The 14,145-nt window shown below is 43.3% G+C and overlaps 1 long non-coding RNA gene across 1 annotated transcript; it reads right to left on the bottom strand.

The window, feature by feature from the left end:
- Positions 1–1,486: 1,486 nt before the first annotated feature.
- On the bottom strand, positions 1,487–7,124 carry LOC113623034 (uncharacterized). Its single transcript, XR_003433742.1, has 3 exons — positions 6,988–7,124; positions 6,392–6,444; positions 1,487–2,792 (listed from the first exon to the last, which is right to left on the bottom strand). It is a non-coding gene; the product is annotated as an uncharacterized LOC113623034 (long non-coding RNA).
- Positions 7,125–14,145: the final 7,021 nt, after the last annotated feature.

Genomic DNA, 14,145 nt, shown 5'->3' with positions numbered 1-14,145 from the left:
TCTTCCCAGACCGGGGCACGAACCCGTGTCCCCTGCATCGGCAGGCGGACTCTCAACCACTGCGCCACCAGGGAAGCCCGATAACTCTATTTTTAAAGGAACCTCCATACTGTTCTCCACAGTGGCTGCACCAATTTATATCCCCACCAACAGTGAAGGAGGGTTCCCTTTTCCCCACATGGTCAGCATTTATTGTTTGTGGACTTCTTAATGACGTATGCCTCTGTATGTTGTGAGGAAAGCACATTCTATGTGGTCATTTGGAAGTTGTATCCTACTTCCCATGATTGTGTATTTATTCTTTAAATTCTGTCAGTCAGGAGGAGAGTTTTAATTTGTTTTTCTCAGAAAAGAATATGAAAGATTCTTGAGGACAAATAGAGCAAGTGTTTTCCATGCCTTGGGAGAGGGCATGTGTGTCCACCATGTGCACACTTGTTCCAAGTGACGGGGCTGGTGAGAAGGCCGGCTGTCCCCTGGCGGCCTCTTGCCCCAGTGCAGCTCAGCCCTGGGAAGCTCCTTCCCAAGAGGCGACCAAAAGAAGCTGGAAATGATGTGAAGGAAGGACTGTTGCCACCTTCAGCATCTCTGTCTGGATCAGTCTTCAATGTATTTTCCAATTATTACATTTCCCAGAACAACATTTATCCCCTATAACCTCACATTTAACAAAAGGCTGCTTATACCATAAAAAAAGGCAAACGGTGGTGAACACAAAATTACTTTTTAAATGTGTGCTTATGGCTTCTAAGCATTTACAAATATATCTGTGTACACAGTGCAACCAGCACCATGGCACACATCTTGCAGCTGAAGCCACTTTAAAATGAGGCTCTATTGGCCTTTCAGTAACTACAACCCCTTGGATGAATGCAAGATGAGGCAGAGAGCTCTGACCCAGGTTCCAGGGCAGTATCGTTAAGAGATCTTAAAAGATACAAATAGCAGTGGTTCTATGTTATTGTGGGGAAACTGAGTTACACTCTAATTAAATAACTGTTCCAAAATTAAACTGAAAAAAAGAAATCAGGAATGGAGTTCAAGTGGAATCCTGGTCTCCTAGCCCTTATCATCTAGCCCTTTTCTCATTTAAATACTACAGTATATCTTCTTTCTGCCACAATAAATAGTATAAGCTCTCTTCTCTCCTGAAAAGAGTTCATTCTGGGGACCAGACAGGGTGCCTATTTCTTTTTAATACTGCCCCTCAGTCCTGTGAGCTCTGATTAAATGATTTCACATGCTGAGTTCAATAATTGGAGTTGCCTAGTTCCCGACCATTTGTTTGCCAGCCATAATAAGTGTCACTGTTTTAAGGGAATGACTGATATAGTGGAGAAGCGAGAAAGGGGCTGGGAGGACTAGCAAACAAGGAATCCTATTCAGAAGAAGCGAGGCGCTAAAGGTCACCACTGCCCAGCTTCCCAGGCACGCCCCCATCCCGCCACCCTCCCTACACCTACTCTCTCATAAATTACAAATCCACATTCAGAGCTCAATACTTTAACCTTGCAAACTGGATCAAAAACTCAAATTCTGGTAATACCAAGGCCTTGTTTCCGGCCCTTCTTCTGTTTTTGTCATTGACCAGCGTCCTCAGGTCAGCTGCTTTATCTTTATAAAGCTGTACTTTCCTCACCTGTCAAAAAAAAGAGACCTATCAGGGCCTCGGTAACATTCTGTGGCCCGTATTAGGCAAGTTGGTTAGAGATACTCTAATGAAAGCCCACCATGGTCACCTGGAGGCCCCAGAGGAGAACCCACGAGCCACAGAATGTTATTTTATGTATTTGGAAGGAAGTCTACTACAAAATAGACTATGTCTGCACTTATAAACTTAAAATTTAATAGTAGCAATAACACATGAAACCAGGAAAAGGAAACCAATAAAAGAGTGTACATACGATACCTACAGTTTTAGAAAGTATATAAAGAGGGGTCTTGACATTTGAGAATTCATTAAAATGTCCACAGAGCATCCACCATGTGCTCCACACTGCAGCGGGTGCTTGAAAGAGGACAAGACACAACCCTCAAGGTACTCCGGGTTTGCCAGGACGCACGGAGCGCTGGGAAACCAGAGGGGGTCTGTGAATTCTGCCTGCAGGTATGTGGTTCAAGATGACACGGAGCTGAAATGCAGGCGGAGCCTTAGAAACAAGCAGGAGTTAGCCAGAGAGAAAGGAGATTAAGAATCCAAAGCTGAGGCAATGCAATGGGCCAAGGAGCAGAGCCTGGAAAGGGCAGCTGTCAACGGTGTGGAGGGGCCAGAACACGAGTTATTGCAGGTGAGAAAGGGCAGTGGAGGAAACTGACAAGGAGAGCAGAGAGGGGTCCCGAGGAGCAGAGGCAGCCGGGCCCCAGAGGTTGGGATGTACGCCAGGGTACAGCTCTGGGCACCTGGAAGCGGCTGTTGAGCAGGGGGAGGTCACAGTCCATCGTGTTTACATTGTAAGAGCAGAAATGCAGGACTAGGTGAGTGTGTACGTGGTGGAGGAGGGACATGAAATAGGGGATGTAGGTAGGAGAAAGTTGTGGTGACCATAATTATTACTAAAAGAAAGAGCTTTTGTTCATACATTATGAGGAGACAGCCTAAGGTAGGGATGAGCAAACTGCAGCCCATGGGCCAAATCCTGGCCCTTACCTGGTTTTGTACGGCCCCGAGCTAACAATAATCTTTTTTTTTTAAATGATTGAAAAAAGTCAAAAGGAGAATAATACTGAGGAGTTCCCTGGTGGTCCAGCTGTTAAGACATCGTGCTTCAACTGTAGGATCCCTGGTTGGGGAACTAAGATCCCGCATGCGGTGCAGCCAAAAAAAAAAAGAATATTTAATGGCACATGAAAATTACATGGAATTCAAATTGTTGTGTTCATAAATAAAGTTTTATTGTTGCACAGTCATGCCTGTTTATTTGCTATTGTCTATGGCTGCTTTACCATCATAGTGGAAGAGTTGAATAGTTGCAACAGACCACATGGCTCCCAAAGCCAAAATTTTTACCATCTGGCCTTTTATCGGCAAAGTTTGCAGAGCCCCGGCCTGAGGCTTGAAGATGAGGAGAGGGTATAGGCTTCTTGAGGGCAGACATGGTGTTTTCCCCTCTCCATACACCCAGCTCATGCCTGCCTCATAATAAATGCTCCAAGAGTGCTCCGTGGAGGAACAAGTGAGGACCAGGTGGAAACAGTCATAATAAACCTGAATGATGACAAACTTGCCCCAGAGGTTGACAAAGTAGCAGTTTATCTTGGTGGGGTGATCTTCAGATCTGGGAAGGACCCAGTGCCCCCTGGCCCCAATATATTCCACCACCTTTAGGGGGGCAGGAGAGGAGGGGGAAAGACACCAGAGAGCAAGATATGAGTGACGCAGAAAGACTCATTTTTTTCATTCTCTTATTTAAAAATAATTATGAGGCACCTACAATGAGTTGGAACTGGGCAGATCCCCAGGATACATTTGGGGTATAACACTGGTCTTCTAACTAGTGTCTCTGTCTCTTTCCCTCCCCTCCAATTTCTTTCCTGTGCAGATACTAGGGTAATTTTTCTCCAACACAGTAGAAGAGAGTACTCCATGCACCATATTTCAGCCTCCCCTAGAAAAAAGTCCAAACACTTAGCCATGCATAAAGGCCCTGTGTGGTCTGGTTCTTCTTTAGCCATCACTCCCCAAGTCCTCCTTTCAGTGCCACACTCTAAGGACACCTAACAACCTTCAGTTTCCCAAATGGGACAGGCTATTTCATGCCTCTAAGTCTTTGTTCTTGCTGGTCCCTCTGCCTGCCATGTGAGCCCTACCACCCTGCAGCATCTACTCATGCAATACAATTCAGTTCCAGGGTCACTAGTTTTGTAGCTGGCAGATGTGAGGATAGCACATAGCACTGGGTAGAGAGGTGGGAAGCCTGGATATGGAAAAGATCGAGACCCAGGATCCTGTTTATTAGGGGCAAGCATAGGGGTAAGACAGCATTGGCAGGCTCAGAGCTGAGGTTGGGACTCAGGGCTTGAGCTGTTTTCAGGCTGTCAGAAGCTATTGATTTTATAAGAGCTGGAGTTCTCAAACTTTGGTGTGCATCAGAATCACCTAGGTGATTTTTTAAAACACTGGTATCCAATTAGAGTGGCTGAAATTAAAAAGACTGACAATACCAAGTGTTGGTGAGGACATGGAATAACTACAACTCTCAAACAGTGCTGGTGAGAATCTAAAAATGGTGCAGCTGTTACCAAATCAGGGTTATTTTGCCCCAAGCACAGCAAGCCAAAACTCTGAGACCTTGAGGTTTGCAGCAAAGATAAGGTATGTGTGCAAGGCAGCCAAGAGAGCTGGGAGTGGAAGGGGTGGAATCTCAGATCCAGAATCCAGATCTGCCTCCCTAAGGCAAGGGGCTCGGGGTATTTATGGAATAAGGAATAAAGCAGCAGGGCGTCTGAGGTGTGGAGGGAGTGGGCAGCGTGGAGAAATGTGATTGGTAAAAGATGTGGTAATGGTAATCTTTCTGCACAGGTGTAACTAAGATACAGGGCCTCTGCACTCAAATGTGCAGGCACTTGGCAGGATCAGAGGGTGGAGTTTTCAGCCCTCTGATGTCTAAAGGTCACAGAGAGGTCACTCACACATGTCCAGTTGGAGGGTCAGTGGTCCTATCCAGTCTTAACCAGCTCAGCTCCAACTAGACACAGCTGACTCCAAGTTCCTGAAAACAACTCAGGCAAGCATCTTACCGTTTAAGCTACATGCTGCCTGGAGAACCTGCAAGTCGTAAGACCACCTTGATTAGGGAAGGCAGGAGAAAGGGATTTGACTAAGAATTACTCAGGGTTTCACAGCCATTTTGGAGAACAACTTGGCAGTTTCTTATAAAATTGAACATAAACTTGTCGTGTGGCTGGCAGTTCCACACAGACTTCTACATGATTGTTCATAGAGTTTTATCCTCAATGTTAAAACTCTGTAACAACCCAAATATCTATCGAAAAGTGGATGGATAAACAAACTGTGATATAGCCACACAAAGGAATACTCTATACCAATTAAAAGGAATGATTCAAAGATATATGCAGCAAAATAGATCAATCTTAAAATATTATGCTCAGAGAAATAAGCCAGACACAAAATAATACATACTGCATGCTTCTACTTTTATGAAATTCTAGAAAAGACATTAATTATAGTGACAGCACATCAATGGGTGCCTGGGGCCAGGAGTTTGGGGGGTAGGGGCATTGAGTGCAAAGGGCATGAGGAAACGTTTTTGGGTGATGGAAATGTAGATCTTGATTGTGGTGGTGGTTACAGGGGTGTATGCTTTCATCAGAACTGACTGAACTTTGGGCTTAAAATGAGTCCACTTTATTGTTTGTAAATTATATCTCAATAAGGTTGACAAAAAAAAAAAAAAACGGTTCCAGGGCCTGTGACAAAATTCCTGAATCAAAGTCTCTGTTGGCTGGGCCCAGGGCATCAGTGTGTTTAACAGGCCCAACAGGGGATTCTGATTTTCATTAAGTTTGCAAATCATCTGATTACCATTTTACTGAGCTGGCTGAGAATACTGCAGCCATGGCTCCCTTCAGTGCTCTCTGTATCAACCTTGGCTTTTGGAGTGAGTGGTGGTGTCACAGTCTCTCAGTAGAGACTCCATTAAACTAGAAGAAACCTTGTAAGGCCACACAGGCCAATCCCAGGTATAAATCTGCTCCCTGGGTTCTGCCTAGTCTTAGTGCATGCAGTAGAAAGTTCCAGATACTCCTTGAAAAAGCCTCCCGAGTGGGCTTCCAACTCACAGTCCTCGACAGGGGACATTTCCAAATGGCAGCTCACAGCCAAATCTCCCCAAAGTGAGCAGACGAGCTCCCCTTCCCCAAAGCTCCCACATGAGCCAAGCAATAGTGCAGTCGAGTCTGTATTCCAAAAGCAGTGCAGTTTCTGAAGTTAGGTTATTTACTTTCCTTCTCACCTCTCTATGGAAATTAAGACAGTTGTGCACTGCATAGACTTACATGCAACTGTGCCTGATTAAAAAAGTCTCAACTTCAGGTTGTAGAAAATTACAATTTCCAACTAAAATAAATATGCCACTTTAAGGAAAGGATGAGTAATTCTGTGTCTGTGATGTTTCTTGGGATGGGTTCAGGGGTTTAGAGTGTAATGCAGTACAGGACTCTACCTGTGGTAAAGTGCTTCTCTACATCAGTAACGAGCACTCCAGGGTTTCTTCAGCCTGTTTAATTGTGTAAGATAGCTTACTAGATGGTTAGCATACTGTAATTTGGAATGCAATGCATTATGGGTTAAATCACCACCCAAACACTACAAATAAATTACAGCCAGAGGTAGAAATGGATATTATATTGTCTTTGGCAGTAGAAATTTTACCTTCCTGGAGGCTGACGGCCTTGTCTTGATCAGGACTGCTGCTCCTCTGGCATCTGCATTAATAGAACAGATCACTGGTAAAACAGAGCTAGAGTCACAAAGGACTGCTGTTACAGAACAGCTTGAATTACATTGTCTCCCGACTGTGTCAAAGAAAATTCAATACCCGAGTCAGAGGGACTTTTACAGGATTATTGGGAAGATGATTTTTATCATTGATGCTCTTATTTTTGTTCATGTGTTTAAAATTTTTGTTCAGTTTTAAAGCAGCCTGATTCTATAGAAAAATTCTTGATCTAGGTCTTTTCATTAAGTAAACCTGGAGTAGACAAGCTCAACATCCCTAAATAATGTAAGATAAAATTACATGCACTCCACAACTCTCAGAAAAATAAATGATGGAGAGAAATCTCCTTATATCAGTGCATCTTGGATAGATCTAGCATTAGAACAAAAAGGGAAAGGCTTTGGTGCTTCAAGAAAGCAGGTGAGAATATCTGTCACATCCTAGCAGCAGTGTCTGGGACTGGGAATGTTACTCTGGAGTAACAGGGGTGGTGGCATTTGTAGTGGACATTACGGTAACGACTACTTACAGAGCACTATCTGTTGTGATGGTATACGTCCCAAAGAGTTGTGAAGATGATCAAAACGATGTACAGGAAGCACTTAGTACAGTTCCCAGGGCATTGTGAGTGCTCAACACAGGGTGTAATTACCATCATCTTTGCCATCATTAACCCTATTTTAGAAATAGAGAAATTGAGGATCACAGAGACTCAGTAGCTTGTCTAGTGTCATAAAGTAGTGAGTGTCCTAACAGGAATCTAACTCGTGTCTGACTGACCCTAAATCCATGGTTTTAACCAATCTCTGCACCTTCTTGGTTTGTAGCTGCATGAGCCTGCTGAGAAAATTATTTCCCCAAACACCAAATTACTCTCTTGACCCAGGTAAATAACTGAGATTTTGGAAACAACTCAGAGGTCTATATTTACCTATTGCTGGGTCTCTAGTTAGAGCACCTGAGCCGAGTGAAGGGGGCTCACAGGCTGATGAGTGGGGCGGGGGGGGGGCAAAGCTGTGTCAGGCTAAGGGAGTGGCTTTGCGTACATCGCTATTGGAAGTACCCAGGCTCCTGTACCTTCTCCACACCTCCCGTTCTGAATTAGAGGTAGCATTCACAGGTATGCAGGGCACACTGACATCTGGGTTGCTGGGATTTGTCCTGCAGATTTGGTGAATTTAGGATACACATTAAGCTGTCTTAATGACTTCACAGTTTCTCCCAAGAAAACACATAAGGCGTCTAAAGCCAAGTATATTTAATAAGTGATTTTTTTCATAAGGAAAGGCATTTCAGCCCTAAGTGATGAAAATCACTTAGGTCGCCTGCAGTTGAGGACACAAATCCATCTGTACTCGGAAAGTATCGCAGAAACCAGAAACTGAAAATGTTCATGGGCAGTCCAGAGAAGGGCTCTGTTGCTAGGATGCCCACTGATGCATAAATAGATAAGGACTCCACAAAATCTTATTAATAAAGTTGATGTGGCTTTGGTTGACTGGCCAACTATGGCTGCCTTCAAAGTCATTAACCTTCAGACCAGGCTCAAGATTTATTAAGAGATCTTGCTGCCTGATAGTCTGTAGGGATATTCTTATAGCAGTTGTTACTACCATGTTCAGCCACTGGGTAACTTCCCAGCAACCAAGGTTTCAAGAGAAACTGAAATCAAGTCTAACATAATTCAACCACAACAAGAACACAATAGGAAACAAAACAGAAAATTCCAGAGACCAATGATTTCCTCATAGATAATTTTACATAGACATTAAATAAGAATTGTTTTAGGAATCCAGGGAAGAAAATTTTTGCTTTACATGAAAACACTATTGATTCATTATCATCATCATCATCATATTTATTCACCACTCACCACATATGAAGAATTGTGCTAAGTACTTCATTGCATTTAGTCCTCCTAACATCTCCATAAAATAGAGACGTATCCATCCTAGAGCATCCACCCTCAATCCTAACTGAGACACACAGAGGGATGTCTAATATTATCTCAAGATATCTCAAGAGACGTAGAATATTTTCTCCAAAAATGTCTAAGCAAGTTAACCTCAAGGTATTTATTTTTTTAAGAAACAAATGTATGCTATCCATCACTTTTAGTTAGAAGAGGCATTCAATAAAATCAAACTAAATAAAATGGAATGTCTAAATCCCCCAAGAGTGGGGACTATGCCTCTAAAGTGTATAGGAAGGCACCAAAATCTTACACCTGGCCTGTGAATATGAAAATTGATTACACCAGCTCCTTGGGGAAACTTAATAGAACCAATGCTTAAGGATTAGAGCTTCAGAAAGTCCGCTCCTTGGGAATACAAAAAGGTGCTGTGTTACCTTCCATCGCAAGAGCCTTTTGAAATATCGTGAAACAAGAAGCGTCATCTTATCTCTGAGTTGAACGCACAAAATGAGGGAAGGACTGAATCACACTGCAAGACCAAGAAGGAATCCTTTTGCGTTTTCTGACCCCTCCTCCCTTCAACCAGAGGCTTTAGGGTACACCCGTCTACCTTAACCCTCTAGAGATAGGTCTAAGGGCCAACAGGCGCTGCTCTCAAGGTGTGGCAAATGACATTTAAAGACTTCTTTTTTAACTTCACTTCCAGCTCTTACATTGAAAACATTCACCTTTATAAACATCTCTTTTCACATTTTTGTCCTCTTCCCTCTAGGAGAGTCAAGGCAGAATTCCTATAGTGCTCCCTTTCTAGACAGAATGTTCAAGGGCTCTAAATACGTCCCTCTAAACTAGTGTCTTAGCTTGGATTCCTCCCCAAAGAGGTCCTGAGACAAAACCTTGAGTACAAGCAGTTTTCTTGGTGATAATCCTTGGGAGCAGACTTGAAGCAGCGGGAACATAAGGGAGGGGGAAAACCAATAACTCATGCATCAATGAGGAGGTTACTACTGAGGGCACCTGAGGAACCTGGGACCCTCTGAGAAGCCATGTGGAACACACCTCAGAATCATCCCACTGGGCATTATCCACCAACTCCCATTCCCCACTGGTAGAGGGTGGCCCAGGGACATGAGCTCCTCTTCACTTCCTGTTGACACCAGTGTACTCATGGAGGGTGTGCAACGAGCAGGAGAAAGTCCTCCAGCAGAGAAGTGAGCTGCAGGGCCTTGAGGGGGAAAGCAGCTGGTGTGCCTTCCCCGGCAGCTGCAGGTAGATTCAGGTTGGCTGGGAGATATGGGGCAGGGCAACTGCTTTTCACATGCCCCTACCTCTCTCTTCTCAAATATGCTTCAGGAGTTCTTGACCAAGTTGCCTTGGGGAAGAATTGACCTCTGTCCCTTCCTAGTTATGTAACCAGAGGCTGACTTAACCTCTCCAGGTCTCAAATCCTTAAACATGGAGATGGTGATAGCACTCACTTCTTATGGCCTTGTGGAGACTCAAATATGTAAATACATGTGAAGCTGTTGGCACAATGAACAACAAGGCATGCAATAAAATGTTGGCCATCTTTATCACTTTTGTTTGTCTTACCTTTTATGTTTTTAAGAAGAAATAGCATGGGACTAAGAATTCTGAGACCCTGGTTTCAGCCCTAGCTCTGCTGCTAGCTGTGTGATCTTGAGAAAGTCACTTAATGTTTCTGAACTTGAGCTCCCTCATCTGTTAAATAAAGGGGTTTAAATAAATGAGTCTTTGAGGGGGAGGGTTTTAGTCAAGGAATCTTGAATTCAAACCCAAATACCTAAAATGTCAAGATGTGGAAACTGGAAATCCAAAGAGATGGGGCCCTGGCAGTTCAATCAGGTTTGTTTGTTTGTTTGTTTTCTAAAAATCGATGGACTTGATACTGAGTTCCTTAAATCTCTTATAGTTACAAGTAATGAAACATCAAACATGAACTGGGTTAAATGGAAAAGGGGGATATATTGACTTGGAAAATGGAAATTAAAATCCCCATCTAGATTACCTTCAATTGTGGCTGGGTCTAGGGGCCAAGTGATACCATCAGGACCACGTTTCTCTGCACCCCTCAGCTCCATGTCTTTCTCTGCTACCTTCATCTCAGAAAGGCCTGCCCTCCTGGTGGCAAGAAGGCTGCCAGCAGCTCTCCATCTCACTCCTATCTTAGGACCACAGGAGAAAAATTTCCCCCCAAGAGGTATTTAGTCCTGTGATTGACTGTTATTGGCACAAATAAGGGTGAGACATGCTCATATCTGAACCAATCACAGCAACAGGACAGGTAATATGCTCATTCATTGGCTTGGACCACAGGCCGACTTCTGATTGAGAATATCTAGGGGGGCGGGTGGGGTAGGTGGGAGGAGTGCTATTGCCAACAGAAGGAAGGATGGCTATCATGTGCCAAAAAAAAAAAATGCCCACTGTGAATCTATTCAACTCCAACCTCTAAAATGTCTCCTTGCTGACTCCTTCTTGTCTTCTGGGTTTTATGAAAACCTCTGAATTTCACCATCCAAGTTGCCTCATCCCTTTGCCACATTTCCTTGCTGTTGCATCCACATCCCTTAACTGAATAACGAATGGGTCAGTAAGTACGTATGAAACACTCTGAATTCTGTGGGGAAAATAAGACATCTCTGAGACTAGACCTTTATCCTCAAAGAGTTTATAATCTAGCTGGGTAAAAAAAACCCAGAATTATTCTGCTTATGTAGGTTCATAAGCAGTACAAGTTCATAAAGGGGGAGATCAATAATATGAACAGTTCCAGGCAGACTGAAATGATGGTCAAATCTAGCCAGATGAAAGTCAATAAGGATAAATATAAACTCCCACGCTAAGATCCAGGGGCCCTAGGGAGCCACTGAAGGTTTTTAACCAGCATAGTGATAGAGTCAATAGTGGTTTAGGAAGAATTATTCAGCAATACGTATGGATGAGTCAGAGTAGGAAAAGACGGGAAGGTGGGGGCCAGTTTAGAGTCTACTGCAATAGTATTTGTATAGAATGAGGTTACAAACCCTAGACCTGAGGTATTCGTGGAAATGAAAAGAAAATGTGTACGGAAATGCACTGGTTGAGGAAGGCAGAGAAGAATGAGTTAAGGAAGAAAATTGTCCATGAAGATTTGAGGCTGGAAGACTGAGGAAAGGTGCCATTAGAAGTAAGAAGGTGGGAGGAAGGAACGCTGACTGGGAGTGAGGGGCAGGATGGAGAGTGGAGCAGGAAATAAGCTGTTTTAAACGTGCCACGTTCGTGACGCTGGAGAGACATGCAGGTGGAAGTCTTCAAAGGGCCACTGGAAGTTCGGTTCAGAGCCAGGGGAGAGAAGACAGCAGTTAGGGAATCAACTTCCTGGAAGTAGGAGCAGATGAGATGAGATTAATGTCACTTACCTGTCAAAACAATAGAGAGTCAGAGAAGAAACCCAGACCTTTCGGCTCCTCCCCCTGCTGCCCGAGTGTCCTTGGCCTCAGCCTCCTCACTCATACACTGGAGTTAAGCAATAGCAAAAGCAGCACTGACTATGGGCATAGAGTCCACAGCTGGCTCTCTTCTCTTGCACATCCTATAAGGACATGCAGTTTCCTGATCAGTCATTCTGAGTTACACCACTGCCTGGAAACGAGTTTGTCCCATCAGCTACCTGGCCCCAAGTGCACCTCAGTCTCTCCACGGAGCATGCCCAGGGCTCTACATGTTGACACCCATGTTTATTTCAGCTAGACCACAGTAAATATGACTTGTGCACGACATAATTCACATATTATGTTAACGTCGTTTGATAATTCCAACACCCACACACTCCGCATTGCTGACTACCCCTGCCTCAGGGTGGAAACATGTCAAAAAGACTTTCTTCTCCCACCTGGCCAAGCTTCTACTGAATTTATCTTTGACTCAACTTTAAGTTTTCTAAATATTTTATTCTCCAGCTATCTAACTTAAAATCCTTGAAATGCATGTCTTATCCAATGTTTCTGCCCATAAGATGGACGATGAACACCGATTGTCCCCTTTATCATCAAGACAGAGCACCTACTTGACAGTCCTTTCTCACATTAGAATTTGAAACCAAGATGAGTTATTTGGACAGAAATGTTTCCCCTGCTGCATTGCAATGGGCTGGCATCCAAGCAGGGCGTAAGGACACCTCTCCAAGTGGCAGATGGCAAATAACTGGCTTTGTATAAGTAACTCAACCTGATGATTACGTCTAATAATTCCAGGCCTGATCCTGGAGACTCTGACAGTGCAGAGAGCGCTCCCACTGCCATTTCCAATGATGAAGCATCCTCAACAGGAAGTATGCTTTCACTAAAAAAATTATATTTGTGTGTATGTGTGTGCTTGTGTGTGTGTGTACAGGTTAAGGTGTACTGTACTGTCCCACACAAGCTGGCATTAACTCTTGCTGGTTCATCAGTATTGCTTTTGATAAGTCATTATTGCTATATTTAGGGATCTCCAGCCTCTGAGCCAAACTATAATCCTTAGAAGTGGCCCCTACTTATGTAGAGCAACATCATGATATATTTACTATTTACTGAGCAATTATTATATGGTAGGTACTGAAATTACTCTCTTAATTTTCACAGAAATCCCATGAGGGGCGTATCATGAACTCACATTACAGGTGAAGAAAGTTAAGTAACATGCTTAATGCTCTACGGTTAGCAAAGGTGGGCTGGAACTCAAACTCAGATTTGAATTTGAATTTTCCCAGGCCAGATGTCTTTTCTACCTTGACTACTATTAGGAGTCAGTGTTAATGAGTGCGTGAATGAGGGACTCTAAAACTCACACCTTTAACCTCTATGTTATATTGGACCAACTTATAGCCACAATAATAAACCCAAAGCCCTTGGACTTCCGTATGTTCCCTAGATGTAGATGGTTAACAATGACATAAAATTGAGTCGTCTTCAAAAAATATAACACCAGAATGGGTGAACTGTAGTACACTCAGACAGTAGAATATTATTCAGGAAAATGAAATGAGCTATCAAGCCATGAAAAGGAAAAGACATGAAGGAATCTTAAATACATATTACTAAGTGAAATAGGCCAATCTGAAAAGGCTGCATACTGTACGATTCCAACTACACATATGACGTTCTGGAAAAAGCTAAACTGTGGAGACAAGTAAAAAGATCAGTGGTTACCAGGGGTTGGGGGTGGAGAGAGATGAATAGGCAACAGGCAGAACACAGAGGGTTTTTAGGGCAGTGGAAACACCGTTTATGATACTATAATGATGGATATGTGTCATTATACACTTGTCCAAACACACATAATGTACAACACCAAGAGTGAACCTTGAAGTAAACTATGGACTTTGAGTGATAAGGATGTGTTAATATAGGTTCATCAGTTGTAACAAATGTACTATGACGCTGAGGGACGCTGATAATAGGGGAGGCTATGAATGTTTGGGGACAGGGAGTATATGGGAAATCTCTGTACCTTCCTCTCTATTTTACTGTGAACTTATAATTGCTCTAAATAAACAGTCTTTAAAAAAAGTACTAGCAAGGGAAACAAAATAGACCAAGGTGATTCACACATGGAGAAAACCTGAACTGAACTCTGGTCATCTTTATCACTGCCATTGACCACCACCATTCCTCAGGTCAAAATCTGGACTTAGGCCACACTTGCCAAGAAGTGGCTAAAAGACACGGATCGGATTGGCTTTGGACCATTAATTTCACACATTAGGATTATGACCTCGGGGAATTAAAT

This window comes from Aethalodelphis obliquidens, unplaced genomic scaffold (genome assembly GCF_003676395.1).
Source record: "Aethalodelphis obliquidens isolate GAN/ISIS:26980383/991018 unplaced genomic scaffold, ASM367639v1 scaffold10, whole genome shotgun sequence".
NCBI lineage: Eukaryota > Metazoa > Chordata > Mammalia > Artiodactyla > Delphinidae > Aethalodelphis > Aethalodelphis obliquidens.
Note: the sequence above shows the minus strand (reverse complement) of the source record. Positions and strands in the feature narration are given on the sequence as shown.